At 38.9% G+C, this 20,772-nt stretch overlaps 1 protein-coding gene across 1 annotated transcript in view; it reads left to right on the top strand.

Annotated features, from left to right (window-relative positions):
* The window catches only part of LOC139124222 (uncharacterized), a 104,519-nt gene that overhangs the window by 43,541 nt on the left and 40,206 nt on the right, over positions 1–20,772 (top strand). The window lies entirely within an intron of this gene.

Raw genomic sequence — 20,772 nt, forward strand, 5'->3', positions numbered from 1 at the left:
AAATAATGCTCATACATAAGGCAAGAAAACAAAGCATTTGTAACAATTAGGTCTTTTAAATTCCACTAAGGCGTTCACCGCTGATGATGCTTCAAAACACGGAAGGGAGAAACTTCAGAGTGATATAAAGATTCAGACAGACAGACAGACAGACATGACAAGACAGGCAGACATACAAACAGACAGCAAACGAGCGAACGAGTATACTTATAGAATGGCAATATGACATTTCTGCTTTTAACTGTGCTGATGGAGACTTTTTGGAGGGCGGTGTGCTGCGGCATTTTGTAATACTGACGTGTTTTGTAATAACTTACGCAAAATGTAATAAGGGGTATCAGCATTTTGTAATAACTGGCGCATTTTGTAATAACGTCTGCAGTATTTTTTAATAAACCAGTCTACGCGTTTTGTAACAAGGGTATCAGCATTTTGTAATAAAAAATTGTCTACGCAAAATGTAACAAGGGTATCAGCATTTTGTAATAATTCGCACTTTGTAATAACAGTTAACGCATTTTGTAATAATTTTAAAAACTTTCCCCAGTTTTAAAGCATTAACAGATATTTTATTGACTTTGGAATGGTATTACAAAGTGTGTGTTTACTCGTTAAGTAAGTACAAAAATTGATCGCTCCCTGACTTCCATTTCAAATTAGAAAGACTTAATTTTAGACAGCTGTCAATCAGTATTTTTACCAACTGATCATCTGAGGCAGAAACTACTAGATTTTGACTAGTTTATTATTATATATTTGAGAGAATAATTGGTATACACAGTCAGTTGATTTATTAAATAGAGGATAACGACATTCTTTCTGATGTATTGCAGACAACCAGCAATCAACAGGTAGATACACAGATAAAATAAAATATAATAACATAAAATAAATTATATACATCTGCCTTCGCAAACAATACAATCGAGCTTCCTTAAAAACGGGCACGTAACGGGCATGCAATAACCCCTTTACTTTCATATTTGACGATAAACCGTGCGTCATTGAATGGCTCCATACTGTATGTATGTATGTATGTATGTATGTATGTATGTATGTATGTATGTATGTATGTATGTATGTATGTATGTATGTATGTATGTATGTATGTATGTATGTATGTATGTATGTATGTATGTATGTATGTATGTATGTATGTATGTATGTATGTATGTATGTATGTATGTATGTATGTATGTATGTATGTATGTATGTATGTATCTATGTATGTCTGCATCTATGTTGGTAGGGAGGGGGAAGGGAGGAAGGGAGGAAAGAGTGCCTGAGTCTATCTATTTATCTATCTAAGTATCTATCTATCTGTCTGTCTGTCTGTCCATCTATCTTTCTATGGCTGTTATTTAATGATAATGGCAGATATTTGGCAGGTATAACCAGTAGGATAGCGAATAAAATGTAGCTTAATCATGGTATTGCAGGGCAGCTTATCCTAGCTCGTTGGCTAGACAAATTTTACCAATGGGCGATATCGTAGATTTAAAGGAGGAACACAACAGGAAAGAAATAGATCTGAGAAAACAAAACCATGGCTCAGTAGATATGAATTGTCACCTTTACATACAAGGAAAAGTGGCTGGTCTGTCGATAGAGCTTTATTTTGTCCTTGTCTATGGGATGATTAAAATAAATTATCATTCAGTATTTTAATTGACTGCTTCATGTCAGTGTTTATCAGTATATTTTGATAAATATCAGCTGTCAGTATTGACATACTGACATACATACATACATACATACATACATACATACATACATACATACATACATACATACATACATACATACATACATACATACATACATACATACATACATACATACATACATACATACATACATACATACATACATACATACATACATACATACATACGTGCCCCTCCGATCTTATTACCGTAAATTATCGACAATAAACTTTAGAGAAACACATATCATACGTATAGAAGTTGCTTAGAATACTGCAACCTTTCGTACATTTATTTTATACTTTAACCCTTTGCACCCTAAGGCCCTGGGGTGGAGTTCACATTTGGAAATACCATCTAGCGTGACGTCTGACTTCTTAAATTAACAAAGACTGTCCCCATACCATTATATTTCACCATAAAATAGTTTGTCCCAAATATGCAAATTATGGTCACGTGAGCTCTTTAAGTATTCAAAATGGCCGCCAATATATAAAATATTGTACTTTTTAACATATTTCTTTATTTTCATGGGAATTCCTCATTAATTCATAATTTTTCATCACATAACCTGTTTTCTATCACGTCAGCATGGACTGGAATTAAATTTTGACAAAAAGTTTGAAAAAACACTGATATTTTGTATCATTTTGACCTGCTAAGTGTAATGTAAACAAAGGCTCTGTACAAGTGTTAAATCTGTCAAAGCATAATGTAACATAACATCCAGCACCTAATATTATGAAATATTTCCCACAGTAAGTATGTATATTTTGAATGACAATGACACACTTGTCCCAAAATATGCTAATACTGGTCATGTGACCTAATTAGGTATTCAAAATGGCCGCAAACAATATAAATTTATCATTATCTTTACATGTTTTCCAGTTTTCCAGTAAAAGATAATCGATATTTTATCATATCCCAATGCTAAATCACATTTTTAGTCCCATTACCATGGACTTTGATGTAAACTTTATACATTATGATAAACTTTACACAGATTTGATTAACCTTACACAGATTTTCTTGTCTTCTCTCATAAGTCAAGAATTACACACAGCGCCCTTGAATAGGGGTCAGACAGGTCAAGGTATCCTATTTTATATCTTCTGACTATTGAATTTATCAAACTTCGTCCACAATTACAAGATATTGTTTGAATTGTAGTATTACTATTGCCCCAAAAATATGCAAATACTGGTCACATGACCTCATTAGATATTCAGGATGGCCACCAGTATTTAAATTTACAATGATTTTCACATATTGCTTCTCTCTCTGACGACATTCTAAAGAATTTATCACTTCCTATTTCTCAATTATGTCTAAATGTATATTAGATTCTGTTGTCTACAACGGATGGTTCCAGGAAAATGTTTGTAACATAATTTTATGATCTCAATAAAAGCTTCGTTCAAATCACAGTATACACTAACATTACAATCATTTTGCAAAATTCAGAATTTGATTATTCGAGGTTTGCAAACTTCATCCAATATACATGCAAAAACATAAGAATACACAATTTTATTGTAACCAAAAAAACAATATTATTGTTTATCTTTAGTAAAAAAAGTAAAAATAATGTAGCAACGCCCTAAAAATCATACCAAACCCCTCAAAATGTCACAAGGGAACCATTTCTGGATAAGGTGGGTTTGTGGCATGTACATCATTAGTATAATAAAATTAGGTCTTAGAACACAACACTGTCAATGTTGATGATGTCGCTGTCTTTTAACATATTCTTAGCTCTGCATGTCATGTCCAAGCCTTTCTCTTTCCATCCACCAACAGTAACATTGAAGAGAAAAAATGCAGAACGGTCTGCAGTATATTGTCTTTTCAAAGTACAGTACTGTATGTAAAAGCTACTAAAACTTTCTCGGTTTGTTTTCTCGATTATAAATCGCATACAATAAATCTCATTCTGTCTTCAATTGCATTTTGACTATCAACTAAGACCCCCTTTATATAGCGTTATTATGATAACCTAGCCTCGGTAGTGAGATATAATATCGACATCATTTATGCTATTACATTTTTACGTATTCAGAAACACAAAGCATTTTGAAACACATACAATATCAGCGGATGTTTATAATTATTACAAAATGCGTTAACTTATGTTACAAAACGCGTTTTATTACAAAACGCTGATACCTTATTACAAATCGCGTAAACAATATTTATTACAAAATGCTGATACCCTTATTACATTTTGCGTAAGTTGTTACAAAATGCGTCGTATTACAAAATGCCGCAGTACAGGCGGTATGTTTTAGCGAACTTTAAGCTAATACTGGTTTAAAACGACCGATTTCCATCCCCAGATTACTTCTTAGCCGCATGGATTTCATTGTATCGTCGTCGATTAAAAACAGCGCCTCTTGTGTCAAGATGCAACAACTCTGTGACCTTGAGGTGATCGTTAACCCCCCTCTAACCTGACTCTATAAACACAAACTGCAGCCCAAACATAGATAAAGATTGTGGTACCAGAAAGCTCATATGCTTGGATGAATTTGTTTCAAGGAAGTATTTTCATGGCCTCCAAGTTCAATGTTATTTACTTCCGAGTGGCAATTGTCAATATCTTAGACGGACATTATAATAAATTCACATAAGTGGCGCTCGTACCAATTCTCGTCTGGTCCCTGCCCAATTTCTACCGCTGGCTGCACTGCTCACGAAAATAGGGTCAGATATGGGCTATTATAAGCATCGTGCAGTGATTGCGCTGAATTTATTTCAAAATTGGAAATCTCTTCGCATTTAATTTCGTATGCCCATGGAGCCATTTTACTCTCATATTTTCCCGAACCAAGCATCCCATGTCGACATTGAATGAAAAAAAAACAAAAATCATTTATTTTTGAGTCAGTGCCGTACATGCTAAAGGACGGATATATAGTCTGTCACCATGATCACCAGGTCAGGTCACGTCTGAGAAAAAAAAATCATAGACAATAATCGTCATTTCAGCACAAAGTACCATCCGAGAAGAACAGAGTCGGAGACTTTAAAGTGAAGCCGTGCAAATAATAACTTCAACGTCCGATGTTTTGTCTTCTAATTAACGAGCTTGCTACTAGATGTGCTGATCACATGATCTTGACAGGTGACTGTTCTCATTAATATGCAGTCAAAAGTCTTACTAATATGGCGGCTTATACCAATCCCATACCTGATTCTATATAAGTAAGCAGCGCAGCCAGAGGTAGAAATGGGACAGGGATCAGACTAGACTTCTCCACCCGCTCCAACGTGCCAAGATATACATGTAGTAATTTACAATCAATATTTGGACACATCTGCACATTGCAAAATGTCCAGTGTTTTTGTAAATTGTTCTCTTACATTAATTCGATTGTAAAGGATATATCCTTGGGCCATTTCCTGTCGATTTTTATGATTCAATTTGTTTTGTCTGACAAGTGTAACGACTACGTATTTAGCAGACTAATATTCGACCCGTAAAACATTGCCAGCTGTACGCATACACTGTGTGAAGTTGCCCTCATTTTCCTCATAGAATAGTCACAGAAGTGAATAGCGCAGAGACAAACAGTAGAGAGAAATTTGAAACAGTGCGGAGAAATGTTAAACAGTAGTGAGAAATTTAAAAAGGCGCCAAGAATTTCAAACAGCGCGGATATTTTTACACAGCGCGAAGAGTTTTCAACAGCGCCTAGATTTTTACACACCGCCGAGATTTTAACAGCGCGGAGATTTTTTAACAGCCCGAGATTTTTACACAGCGCGGAGAATTTAACAGCCCGAGATTTTTACACAGCGCGGAGAATTTCCCAGAGCGCATAGATAAATTTCACACAGTGCGGAGATTTTTACGCAGTGCAGACATTTAAAGGGATAGTAGCTGTAACTTTTGAGAATATTTTCACTATTTTTGTTGCATGTCGCGAACTATTCACATGAATAAGCATAGTGAATCATGAAGAATCACCTACTAATTGACCTCAGTACGTAACGTGTATCAATTCCTCGTGATAAAGAATGTTGACGAAGTGAATTTCTTGACGGAGAGAAATTCAACGATGTTGACACACGGAATGCAACGTAATCGACTTTGTACGCATGTGCAAGAGAAGTACCGCACAGTTCAACTCTGGTTCAACATGGCGTCCACACTACAGCGCGCAGCGCAAGCGACCAGTACAGTGGGTCGACCGAACAATGTATCTGTCATTCACATTGACAGCTGGAAATATAACTGACAGTTTGGCAATATCCGATCCTTATCATGTCTAAACAAGGAAGCATATTCACATGTCCACCACTGTGTGGCTGTGCGATGTAAAATGTTTACAGTAGCCTTCACTGTCATGACCATTGAACATTACGAAAATCACTAAAAATTTACAAACGTGAGAGACCAAATTGAGTTGCGGGTAACTGGGTAAAATTTGGTCACTTATTATGTAGATAAATTCTTCGCATGACTTATAGTTTGCAGTTATGTTGTCTTTTTTTCATTTGCGAAAAATCTTATTTCTGTAACCATGCATGTACACTCGTGTTGTATGTTGTCATATTCAGTGGTGATGTTCGCGACTGAAGTAAATTTTTGTAAGAGTGCCCCCCCCCCATAAAAACAAACAAACAATAAACATGCACTTAAAAATAGGCAATACTGACGATGGAAATGTCTAAAGTACGAAAGCGCCTTTCAGAGTGATTAGCCAAAATCCAAACACTCTTTCAGGAAAATATAAGCAGATGAAACAGCCCGTACACATCGCAGACGGCTTTACACTGAACGATCATTGATGGTGTGACCCGGGCCCCGCGTCCGAGCTCGCAAACTGTCACTGCTCACTGTACTTGTTGTGGTCGCTGTAGAAGAAACAACGTGGCACGTTTAAATTTATTGGTTTGATATTTAGGAAACGTAACTAGAGTTAGCAAATGTAATGACTCAACTACAAGTACCACAAAAATTTTGCTCAAAAAATACTACTGAAATCACTGATGTGTTCAAAACGTCACGTCAAAACAGGCCCAGACGCGAGCGCGTCTTACCGCAAGATATTCCCAGCTGTCGCTCAACTTGTCAAGTGAGAACATCAACCCGCCAAACTCAAAAGATCGTGGCGCGAAATAGCGAAGTTCACCGCCAAAGCAATTCTGTAAATCACTCCTCCAATTTTGACCTCAAAATTTCAAGATCAACCCATTTCTTAGACGTTGTTCAGACACTGTGGTCCTGTCGACTGGCGCGGCCGGCGGCCATTCTGTCGTTCATCTTTGGAAAATTGTAAAATTGTGAGACGATGAACAGCTAAGATTTACCCGAACAGAATATCGACACGCCGCGGGAGAAATAACTAGAAGCATGGCTCGAAAACATTGACGAGGACTTTGTGAAATATGCAAGAACTGGAAGTCAAAGAACCGGATTTTGTTTGGGTGTTGTTCAGAAAAAAATCACAAATTATAAAGCAATATTCTCATCGTTGAATTTTTCGTAGGCTACCGGCGTTAACGTTTTGGCTTTTACGTTATTAACCCCGCTGTGGTGGCGGGGTTAAAAACGTAAAAGTCTAAACCAGCACGTATAAGTCAGAAATCCCGTCCGAAAACACCACAGCTATGGACCCACAGCTAGCTGAAACGAAACTTTTCGCCACCTCTCTGAGTGACGAGGAAATCGCCAGTAACTCTATCCCCACCATGCAGTAAGATTTCCATGCACGACAATCAAATCATGTAACTCGGGAAGATTGCCTTCCCACTCCTAAATCTCCGTTTGAGACATTAGGGTGTCACAGGACAAAGGCGAGACTTGTTCAAGTCGGTGTATTTTCAAAAAAAAATGATTTGCAAAAGTTCCTCGTGTAAAATTTGGCTGCCCAGGTCAGATTTTCGTAGCGATCGAACGCGTTTTTATTTAGTCTGTGCAGCTATAGCAGTAGTGAGTTAGCTTGTGCCAGGTAAAACTCCCCTGCATCGCGTTCACCCCACTCAACGCGTTCACATAATCCTACTCACACGTTTCACATGAAAACAGAACAAAAATCATCGCATTCCAAGCGTTCACCCAACTCACACGTTAATTCACAAATCACACACTTGAACCAAGTCTAGTAAACCAGTAAATAAATCCAGAGAATCAGACGTGCTGGCGGCAGGGTCTTTGTTTTTACGTTTTGAATGCATTAGTGATTTCAGCAGTAATTCATGGATCATGTACGTCAACGTCAAACGTACCTACACAACTGGTGTCCGTGGGCCCGAGTGTAAGTGAAGCCGTTCCCAATCCCGTTAACTTGAAGTACAGCATCGCATCGTCACCTTTACATTGAACTAGTTGACTTGTTCGCCGATAAACGACAAAGTAAACTGGCCGAAATATGAATGCACTAGTTTTAAACTTTTGTAATGAATAGTTGGTGGGAAAATGCTCGACGTTTCGGGCTTTTTGACGCGGTGACAGTCGTTTCGGGCCCTGGCGCTGGCTCGGGCGATGCATCGACTGCCGATGCCAGGTCCGGCTAATGCGCCGGGCCTAAATTACCTCATTTTTACTCTGACCTAATGCATCACCACTTGAAACGTAAAAAGCACTCTCATACTCAAGCAACAGAAAAAAAAAGAGTTTGAACAAATAGCACTCCAGATTCAAACGAACAGTGGACGTACATCACAATCAAAACAGATACACATGTGCGTAAGTTTGATATAAATATGACTCTCTCCGTCGCCGTTGTTACAGTGATCACGTTTAAATCCCGCTCTCGCGTGGCTAGTGATATCATCACTCTTTGTGCTCCATACCACGTGATCGCCTAACATTTTGTAAACACAAGCGCCGCGAACTTCGGTTTCATTACCGTTCGTTATTCACAATCGGGTGTTAGTTTCGACTTATTTCCTTGTCAATCGACAATTGGGGAGGGATAGATATTGTCTAGCTGGGTTTTTATCATGTAGTCGGGCGGCAAAAATGGTCAAAAGTTGCCGCTACTATCCCTTTAAGCAATAACCCCCGCCGCAGGAGGGTATACACGAGATTTTGGTACAATGCGCGACATATAGCACGAGCCGATAGGCGAGTGCTATATGGGGCGAATTGTACCAAAATCGAGTGTATACCCGACTGCGAAGGGGGTTATTGCTATTATATTATATCAACTTGTGTGTCTTTGTCGTCTTGGTCCGGCATTTTCGTCAGTTTCAGCCCAAAATGCAGAAAACTTACGTCTGAGAGATCGAACGTCGGAAAATCATCGCCCGAGACCGAGCATTTTTATAAGTTTGGATTACGTTGACAACACACGAACACAATCCTACGATAACATACGCATACGTTCATCAAAATTTCATTAAATTTACATGCAACACAAACTGCTTCAGACACAGAAATGGGTCAAGAGTTCAAAGCAAAAGGAAAAGTAACAATTTTTTCGTAAATATACATAAAAACAATAGCGCTGGCTTTTTTTTTGCGTAGTACACTAAAAATAGATATGTCTCATTTACTGTCAGTCCGGTGTGCGCCAACCGTCGTAACATTCAGACAGGGGAGGTGCTGTAGTGGGGTTACAGGTTCTATTTTTGATGGATATTTTGGATGGATAATTTGTGCCAGAAAACGTGCAGTTTTGAAATAATCCAGACATGGATTACGGCGACTGTATGACCAGTTGTAATATGCGAGCAGAGTGTGTGCCCGATTCAGCGAGAGCTGGACGCTGACACAGCGATTTTCGTCGCAGTCGCCAGGAATGATCGCATTGTTATTTTGAACTTTTTCAAGTTCTTGGGCTACATCGTTAGAACACCCTGGTCTGTTACAGCCCAAACTCTAGGAAGGAATATCTGACGTACCGTTACAGTGAGGAAGTTTCAATTTATTTGTGTATGAACGAATACTAGTAGTAGATTCGTTTTAAAGAGCGGTATGTCGCGTCTCGACTCCTGCTGAATCGATCAAGCAAACTGTACACAGTGCGCTGTTACCCTATATACAATTTTGTACATCATCATACCAAAATAAATGTGTTGCTTCGGAGATTTCTTTCATCATAGACCGCTTATTTTCACCAGGAGGTGAGTTAAATAACCATACTTTATCTCTGTATCGAAATTCGAACTCGGTCTTCGTAACAAAGCGGACTGTTTCGGATTAAGTTCAGAGCCACATCGTTCAAATGCACCGACCGGTCAATTTCAAAAATGCTGGTTTAGGGGCCTGTTTTACCACCGCTATCAGTGCTAAAACAATATTTTAGCATTGCTCTCGTCCAATCAGAATGGCGCATGGTAGCATGATATAATATAATTGTCGTTTTCGTCCATGGTAATCGAACGACACGGATGACATCGTAAAAACGTTAACGAGGCAACGCGATGGGCAACTCAAGTCGCTCGTTGCACTGCATATACTATATGTTGGGTCATTTTTGTCTCATCCAGTCGTAAGGAAGTGGAATTTTATGATTTTTATTTCAATGTCATAAATCGAAGGGGCAAAAGTTCATAGGAGACTGTAGCTACACTGTGGTAAGTCTAATCTATGCTTACGACGTTGTCACAATGTTAAATTAATAAGGTGATACGTCCTTGCAATTTGTTCATATCTCAAAATCAATAGTTTTAAGAAATGAAAGAATTTTATATGTTTGGCAAACAACAGGGATATCAGATTGCAGAGGGCGCTTCTTCGCTTTCAAACTTCAGCAACACGCGCGAATGACCTCAAGACCAGTCTTGATTCGCCTCCTGTGCAGATAGAAAAAAACGAATATGGACCAACGGTACGTGCTGTCACAGCGCGATATGTCACAGGGATGAATTATCTGTTGTTGAATATCGACAAAGTGCAATAGCATTGTAGTAAAAGCAATTATCTTGCCCAATTTTATGTTGTTAATTCAGGAGGCGAATGTCGACATTATTTTTTCGTCCGATCACAACGCAATGTTTTTTCTAGTAACAGCACCACAGCTATCAAAGCATCGAATACATAAAGAAACCCATACGCAGTGGTGGTTTGGCTTTGGGGAATGGTGAGTCGTCAAAATTGCAATGTAAGAGAGATAAATTGCTATCGATGACTTTCAACATGAACAGTAAATGTGCGTCTCTCCCAGAAAAAAAACCCGTCAAGGTGAACATATTTTAACACATCAACGTAGGGGAATTCCCGACATGATGGCGTCATTTGTGCGAGGCGGGGTATGGCTTAGATGTCATCATGTACAATGCTGATTCACATTCTGATCGGTTCCGGCGCCCGCACCAGACCAACGAAACTACCAGAATGTGCCGAAATATGGTAATATAGCCGTAGCAAATATTCGTAAAATAGAATATAATCTTGATTGCATGTATAATAAGGTAAAGCGAAAAAAATATCGGTCATATTTGGGGTTCGTTCAGGTAAACAAACCAAAGCTCGATGTCTTAATGTATTAACGGTAATAATACTCAAACACCGAAAATTCATCATTGTAATTGGTGCATGACGAGGGACACATAGAGAAGCGCCACTTGCTTATCAAACACGATTCTTTCGTTTTTTCCTTAGGCTTTCAACTATTTAATCTGCATATCAGTCAAACAGATGCTTTGTCAAGAGGGTCAGACACGCTCACTCGACCATGGGGCAACAGAGGTCTTTCGTTATACTGACTAAAGTTTACAAGCAAGTTAAAGTTGTTTCTTTAGACACAGGCATACACTCACCATGGTACGCTTTAGCAAACTTAGGCCATGTGCCTTTCAATTGAGAAATAAAATAGTTGTATTAATCATAGTACCTTTAAGACATTTGTGCCTTTAACGGACTATCAACCCTTGCTCGAATTTTCATCTGATATACACACTTAAGGCTTTACACTGTAATTTACCAACTGAGAAAGCATTTTTTAATCAAGTCAATTTTTGAAGGTAAATTCATCAAGCTTGATGAGTATGGATATTCAATTTGAACAATCTCAATCTTCTATAGTTTAAAGTACTTTTCGCAAAGCAATATAAAATCAGGTACACGAAGTCAGAAACACGCGTGTGTACGACATGTGAGTTCTTCGTTGATCGCCATCGATGTCCTATTTTGTGTTTGTTACCATGGGATGTTTTCACACTCTGTGTGTTAGATTACATGGCCCACTGCGTTTAAATAGAGGTCAGACAACGGGCAACCAGAGTCACTCAGTCATTTTCTTTGTTTATTTCGTGTCCCTGACACTGCACTGTCATACGACAGCTTTCCCAGAGAGAGAGAGAGAGAGAGAGAGAGAGAGAGAGAGAGAGAGAGAGAGAGAGAGAGAGAGAGAGAGAGAGAGAGAGAGAGAGAGAGAGAGAGAGAGAGAGAGAGAGAGGGAGAGAGAGAGAGGAGGGGCCATTAAGGTAAATCCCCTGTATAGTTTCAAAATGCAATAAGATGCCAATCTTGGATTTTTTCGTCAGAGAGGGAAGGGCGGGGTAGCCATTTTCACAAAATTATATCTCTCCAAGTCATGTAATTTGATATTTCATTAACGCTGATTCATTTTATTAACACACTTTGCCCTGATCCCTTTCCTTATTAGTCACTGTGGGTTTGTTCTAGTCCTCTTCTCATAATCCGTCAGCTAGCTTGCAGGTCAGTGATCCGGTGTCTGCCTGTGGCTGTAAAACTGTCGAACCGAGAAATAGTCTTTTATACCACTTCAGTCACTCGTGCTCTAGTTTGAAATATCAAAGAAAATATCACTCTTGCGTGAACGAGTCCTTGAACAAGGCCTAAGGGATAAATAACTATTGAAAACACATACCCTTGGTCTTTCCATCGAGATCAGTTTAATCGCAGTGAACAATTTGAATAACAATTTGAATAATCATTCGTGTCTTCACGAGTGCACACGTCACTGGATGTCTGCAGCGTGCATTCTGACTGGCGTATACGGACTTGGTGGTACTTTAACACAGTTTTCCCCGGACGATTTTGAAATCTAGTAATAAGTCATGACGGTCGTGTGCTGTTGTGTGACTGTTCTTAAGAATGAATCTTTATGCTAGTCGATACATGGCTAGTATAAATTGAAGCGATGCTAAACTACACGTGTTTAGCTTCCTGGATATTATCTTAACAAATCCTCCCTGATTACGGGATCGTCGTAGACAACTGCAGCCTGGAGGAATGAAAGGATTTATGCAGACAAAAATCGACCTCAGTAATCGGTGAGTAACATTTTACATTGTGTATGATACTGACCGGTTTCACAGGTGGTGGCATATCAGTGACCGCTGATTCAATTGTGTTGTATGTGCCAGGGACTATTGACCGTAATCTTCCAATTACCCCCTTGTTTACTGTATGTGAAATCATATTTTCGGATAATCGATGAAATAAGTGTTGAAACCACCCATATATTGTAAAAGGTTAGCCACGATATAGACTATTTCACTTTTTAATGATTGTCATTCAGATACACATGACAACTTTTCCCCACACAGACTTGGACGTGGTGATTTGTGGTAAATCGGCCATACCCACCACGTCTATAAAATTAATGAGTTACTTTCTTGTTAAAGCACACACTTAAAATCGATTTCAATATGGGGAATGGTTATTACATCAGATTGATAACCCCAAACGTGGGCAGTGAAGTAATTTACTCTTTGTAAGACAGCTACAATTCCGAATAAAGCAAGACAAATTTGTTGGTTTCACAAAATTCTCTACAAACACAACACTAACGTTCATCAAAAAGGGAAAACAATGCATACCTAGCAAAGCCGTGTGTAACGACAGTCGAAACACAGTGAGCATGTAGCATGGAGCGTGGAGGTACCACCTTCGCTCCTGGCTCCATGATCGTAGCGAGCGACTGACCACGGAGGTATAAGAGAATTTTTTTTTACCTCCATGGACTAACGTACGCGTGATCGCAAAATAAAACCAAAGAGGTTACTACTTGTATTACTTCCCGTAGTTTTCTACCACGGTATCAACCAATGTGCAATGGTCAGCTATTAACCCTACGGCCGGTATGAGTCAAGAGTGCTCGGCTATGACTACGCCGAAGCCCTATTATAGCCCTGCAATGCAGAGCGGACGTGCGCACGTGTAATCGCCAGAGAAGAGGCCAACGCCCTTCTTTTATTGTACATGTAGTTTTTGTTCCTGACAAAATTTGCAGCAACCTCAGTCTGTGTGCAGCGATTTGTGTTCGTCCACAGTGTTTCCCTCTATTGTGGTGGAGGGTAACGTAGTGAACGGAACATGAACACAGAAGTCCACACAGCATCGTATCTAACCCTTTCTAAGTCATCTATCTGGGAAGAACCTGGGAAAAGGTAATAAAAGCTTGCGATAGCTATATTTACGAGATAAACATTGAGAATAGGAAGATTAAGAGAGGTGTAACTGTTCCAACTTGTTCAGTTTCTGTAGGAGGAAAGTTGGAATGCAAGAGGTGTCCAAATAATACTGCGTGTTTAGCGATAGAGTTAGGGTTCTCTAGTTGATGAACGATAACTGACCTATCGAAATGTATATATTTCAAGAATATGTATTAAGAACACACGTTTTGTTATAAGTGCTGCATGGCACGGGCAGGGAGCGCTAGGAGTAACACAATTCGCCATGAGTGTATCGAAGAAAATTCTTTCGTTTTTTACAAAGACGGCTTCAGGCAACGAAATTTGCATGACTGTCATAAGACATTGTGAATCAAGAGTTAAGGCGCGGTTATTGCTACAATGGTCAGAATGGTAATGCTATTATTCAGCTGAGGTCTACGAAATATACTAGATAGCAGGATTCTCACTGATGACTCATAAAATCCCTCACTTTTGTATGTTTCAGCAAATGTTGGCTGGGTTCAATGACCTGTTAAAAGGGAGAAAGTGACCTGAATGACATTTCAGTTTCCAGTCCCCTAAAGGGAAAATCTCCTAAAATAACCCCACATCTGCGCATGAGAGATGGTGAAACCATCACCGCCTTTGAATTGATGCTATTGTCTGTTTCAGTCTAATACTAAATCACCATTCATGTTTTAAGAATGTCGCCGGGACTTTGCTGCGTGCATTTTAATTGGTGTTGTAGTGCTTCGTTGTATACTAATATTTTTGCACACGTCTTCGATGGACAATTTTCAAATCTTGTAAAATTACGTACGGTAGTGCCGTGTTGCGTGGCTATACATTTTTACTGCAGTCATACACAATTAGAATACATTGAAGCGCTATATAAAAAGATCTATGTATCTTAATGAATACCACCCTTGTAAAGTTGGAACATGAGAGATCTTGGTTGACAGTCGACAATTAAGTGTCTAAATTAGTATCAGGACAGATACAGACAAACGATGACTTGGCTATTGCTGAGTAAAATTGAATTTTACACGATTTTACAATTTTACAAATTTTAACTAGATTTTACAATTTTACAATTTACACGAATTAATATTTATTTGTGCATTTAACTTTACTCGGTGAAAGTGAATGACTTAGGCTAGGCATGGGGTGTACTTGTCAAGAAAACATATATTTATCGTGTGTGCGTCTTTTCTTTCTGAATTAACGGCCATAATCCTGTATTTTGAAGAAATTTTGGATTACTTCACCGCAAAGTGACAAGGAGGACAGCCAATTCCGAAATATGTCTTTATTTTGCTTGATTCGATGTGTATTTTCTACTCATTCCTCATAGATGGTTTGTGTCGAAGTGTTGCATTCTCATTAGTGTTTAATGCTCCCCTGGTACCTTTGCATATTTTTTTGCTGGACGATTTTGAAATCTAGTTATTAGACGTGACGGCTGTTTGTTGTTGTATGACAGCTCAGGAGAGTAATTATTTTACTCTAGTCACAAACAATGTGAATTAACGAGCCTTGTGAGCACGATATGTGGTATGCTTTCTGTATTTAGGCCTAATCCTCGTAAACTCGGAACTGAAAAGATATTGGATGTCAATTTCCTGTACAGTTGCCGTGATTGCAGCAACAGCTGTCAAAAAAATTCCAAGTTTCTACTACACGTTTTCCATCATTGCCTCTTTCTTGTCTTGATGTTGGCAATTTTGATTTATCTGCACGGTATTTATTTCAATACATAGCGGTATCATCAACACATTTTCTGTAACAGAGAGATGCGTATCCAGAAGTTTTGCTAGAAGAAATCATAATAGTATATCTCTACCTTCGCTTCAAATCGTCGTCTGTGTCTGACCTGATCTGTTAGCTTACGGCAGATATGTAAGATATAATTAAGCAATTATGGTTAATCTAAATGTTAGTTCCATTTGATTTCAATTCTAATGATGCATAATCTGATACATAGATAGAGCGGATGTCTTGCTTCGTGCCAACTGACGATATGCCCTTGACCGTTCCACACCGAGTTCAAAGTCACCTGGTTGTTGAAAAAGAGAAGACACTGTGCTACACGACACTTTCGTTGCTGAGGTCTTTTAAAAAGTACTCCAATTGTAAAAATCACTCATGTGCGACCATGGGAGGATCTTCGCCCTGGGGAAACATAAATTTATCTGAAACCATTAAAAGACATGTCGGACTTTAAATGGAGACAATCGAGCGCCGCGGGCCAATGTCAATAGCTACTAACCTTTTTGTCGAGATGCACTGAATGTTTTCAGCAGGCATTTTGTTGCGCGTGGGAAAGCTCTTTAACATACCTTCCCTCACCGAACTGAAAGAATAGTAATGCAACGATTGTGCAGTCACTTAACCAGGCAGAAGGATGATTTTTTACAATGTACTGAACATAAGCAGTAAAAATTTATTCGCCATGTAAAGAGCATACTGTTGTGGATCCTATGTCGTAAACTCTCATTGAGTAACAGATCTTCGAATTCATTGACATTCAAAGGATAAATACGACTGTGGCAGAAAAACTTTGGCTTCCTTAAATTTGAGGAAAGTTTACACAGTGCAAAATGTTGTCCTGTTTTTGTAATTGTTTGGTAGACTGCAGCGGATCAACAAAATTGTCCCGAGTTTATCGCTGGTGTATCGCTAAAGCGATTCATTCAGGCGTTTGGTGATTTGCATATAAATGCACACCTTCATTAAATTTCGGACATGGGACATTGCTCTTCATTGCCAACCTTCAACCCTGCACGCAGGTTAGACAATGCATAGCTAAGGGCTGCCTACATGTCCGTCCCTACGGATGGGTAGGTGTTTTGTTGTATTGCTAATAAAGGTTTATTCTACCAACCTTGACATATTTTGTCAACATGCTGCATCTATTATCTGAAGAGTTTGATCGCCTAATGCGCCAAAGCAAGCAAGTGTAAATTACTAATCTGTGGACGGTGTCACCAGATTATCACCGGATTAACTTTGACAAAGTAAACAACGAACGCGCCAGCAATGTATAGCAGAAGATACCTTGCTGGTGCGTTCGTTGTTGACTTTGTCACAGTTAATACGGTGATAATCTGGTGACAGTGTCCACAGATTAGATTAATGTTCTGACCTTTGCAAACACAGGCAGGGTAGCTAAAATGCAAGTCAGGATCTCAACGACAAACCTATTAATATGTGAATGTTTTCACTGTACACCACCTTACTCAATCATTGATCTTTTTTTTCAAAATAACACGTATTTGTGTGCTTGATAAACAGGATTTAATGTAAGGAAACTGTACCTCGTCTTTATCTACTATGTACATTTGCGGCTCCCCAAGCTCAGGCATAAATACATAATTATATCATTTAGTAAAGAAGCCAAATGTTTCGCGACGTGTGGCATTACTCAGGCAGAATATTGATCTAACCTTTCGCCAAGAGAGATAGGCAGACCACGTGATCCACTGCCGTCCGTAGGATTCAAACTTATGGTGGATCAACCAGTTTAGTAAATACCGCAGTGTTGAGCGTTCGTCTCACACTTTACGCGCTTTGTTGCAGCTAATAGTGAGTTCGAATCCATACAAATTCAATTAAATCAAAGTCTGAATGTCAATCTAAGAATGAAATTGAACACAATTATGTTGGAGTTCCGAGCCACTCATTATCACCGGCATTGAGATTCGGCGTCATTTAGGGACTTTCAATTCTTTTTTTTATATTTATTAATTCAAAACTACCTCTGTACCTACACTCCGAGTATTTGAACATTGTTTGAATTCGTTCTCTACTATTTAATATAAATGTTTTGCTGGCATTGTTTGCAGACTGTGATACACTGAGAATTATCGCTTGTGTTATTTGCTGAATTAGCAACCTCAAGAAGGGTACAAATTTCATGAGACTTCTGATCCAAAACCTTTGATCACACCACGGTCCCTCTAGAGCGAGGCTGCGTCTCGATGTGATACACTTGAATAAACAGACAATATGGCCTATGTCTTTCTCAGGAGGAGAGGTGAGGTGAGGTGAGGTGAGGTATGAAGTATACAGCTACGTCAAACGTACTTGACGGGAGTAGGAGTTATACTTTTAAAATATGAATTTTAGCAGCATTCGATACAGCAAGCTATAATAGTCGTCAATCGAGAGAAGTCTTACGCAGAACTGGCTTCGACTATTTTCATCCTTTGTACCAGGTGTTGGTAAAGCGTCTGTTCAGTTCTGTTGTACCGATGTCGCATCGCAATTTCCAAGTGGTGTCAGTCATCGAAAGTACCCAAAACCTTCATGAAACCACAGACCCTCTTTGAGGGGCTGTGACGAAATACGTATTCAGTCAAATTTCAATAGGGGAGATACCAGTAGTCGCTGTTCCCACACACTACCTTGCATGCCAATGCTGTAAGAGTAGTTTGATTTTGGTATTATCTATGTCAATGTGATTCATAGTTTCCGACAAGCGAAATAACCCCCGAAATTCTGAGGTTAAATAGAAATGGCGAGTTGGCATCTGCAAAGTTGGAAATTTGGTTCCCAGTTTAACATTATGCTAGAAGAAAAGTACTTCATATTTCAGCCCGATTGTCTACCTATCCCTTGAAATCACTTTCTTCTGGTATCAAACTCAGATTTACTAATATGAATATTATTTACTTGATGAAATATTCAATCATGGAAAACAAAAGAATGACAAACTGACAATGGGCTGTTGACAAATTCGCTAATGCGAGAATCTGGGATTGAGAAGGGCGCCTAGTATTCAAATAGCCTATGAGAATGCTATCATATTTTCAATCATAATAAACATCACCACATTTTTAACGTCTGGCACTATGTGCCTAGAGGGCGACCAGCCATGTGTAATATTGCTGGGCCACGTCCAGATAGTGAAAACCCAACAGACTTCAGCATTGAACGATATCACTCTCCACGGCCCTCCATTTCGTACGTCTGTAACAGTGTTAATTGCTCGGCATATTATATGATTGAAGTCGTTTGGTGCAAATAAACGCCCTGGTACGCTCTTACAATGAATACTATAAGACTGAAGTCATTTGGTGCAGATTAATTCCCTGGCACGCTCGTACAATGAATACTATAAGACTGAAGTCTGTTTGGTGCAAATAAACTCCCTGGCACGCTCGTACAATGCATATTATGAGACTGAAGTTATTTGGTGCAGATTAACTCCCTGGCACGCTCTTACAATGAATACTATAAGACTGCAGTCTTTTTGGTGCAGTAGCGTATGAACTCCCTTAACTTTGTCGTCTGTTTGCTATTGTGATATCTACATGAAAACAAATTTACATAGTAGCGATGGCCCGCGTGCAATACCTGTTGACATGGAAACTCTCGGTGTAAACGAACAACATCACTGTCTCTCTCCGTACAGACGATCGAGCACGATAGAAATGAAGTGAGATTTAAAGCAGAGACTACCTTTTGTTGTGATGCACATCAGACAAAAGCAGCTAAACTCTTAAACCCCTCTCTCTCTCCAATTTTAAAAAAGCTAGATTCGGTTAAACTTAAAAAGTGGTCTTCTCACACTTTGCAGTACCTCGCTACAATTTGTAACGTTCGCAACACCCCCTTCTCCAATTTTCACAAAATTTTACTTCTAGACTTCGTTACACTTCGCTACACGTTGTTTACTACGCAACGCCAAAGCTGTCTCTCTGGCGAGTAAAAACTGATCTGAGTAAAAACATCTCGTCAACATATCTTGAAAATTAACACGTTTACACTTTCATCAATCGTCAACGTACCCTAGATATAGTGTTTATATCGTTCGTATAGGTCCCTGGCAACCTTTAAGGCAAGTTCTAGCGACCCTCTCTCTTTTACTAATCTTCAACTTTCTTTGCCTTATAAAACAATAATTATTCATGATATATCAACCGATGGAAAAATCGCAATCTTGCATACGAGACACTATACGTGAAAATAGTCCCGACTTAAACGCACTGAGCATTGATATATTTCGCTGTAATTACACTTATTTTTTCCAGTGCTCGCTACACTTGCAACACTTCGACACGTAGCGAGCGGGTAGACTATAAAAGTTTGCACCTCCGATCTTGCAATATATACACAAAGACAACCATTTTTCTCATCATATGAACACAAAGAAAGTTCTCAAGCTATCAATTTTCAGAAATTAGTTTATTTTTATTCAAGATAAAAAAGCAACATGCTTAAGGGCTTTTAATTACATAGTTCACATCTGTGTTGTACATTCGATCCATGATCACCAACATGAAAAAAATTATAATAATACGTTAAGGCGGACTCGCAGAGCTACAGGTAACTTGAATTTAGCCTTCAAAATATTGTAAATACATCATTCTTATTCAGAAGAGACAACACAATATCCAGGCATAATATAGAACGTGGCTTAGGAATTCTGACATCATAAGGATAAAATACAAATTTATGATCATCAAAGGTTGCGTAAGATAATACGCATAAGCTGAAATCAACCGTTATCGCACAAAGCAAGAATGCAGACATGAAATGTATTCTCGATAGCAGTTGCCGCCTGGTAGAATACAAATACCTCGCTAGCTGTCGTAAAGAGTCAAGATTTATATCTGCTTAGCGTCAGTCTCGAATACGGATTCTTTCAACAAACGAAACTCACTCCAACGTTTTCAAAATTATCAAAAATATGTGCCTTGGCAGTGGTGTGCTTTCGTTTGACGTCATCCATAGCATCGTC

Source organism: Ptychodera flava (genome assembly GCF_041260155.1).
Source record: "Ptychodera flava strain L36383 chromosome 23 unlocalized genomic scaffold, AS_Pfla_20210202 Scaffold_23__1_contigs__length_28996876_pilon, whole genome shotgun sequence".
Classification (NCBI taxonomy): Eukaryota; Metazoa; Hemichordata; class Enteropneusta; family Ptychoderidae; genus Ptychodera; species Ptychodera flava.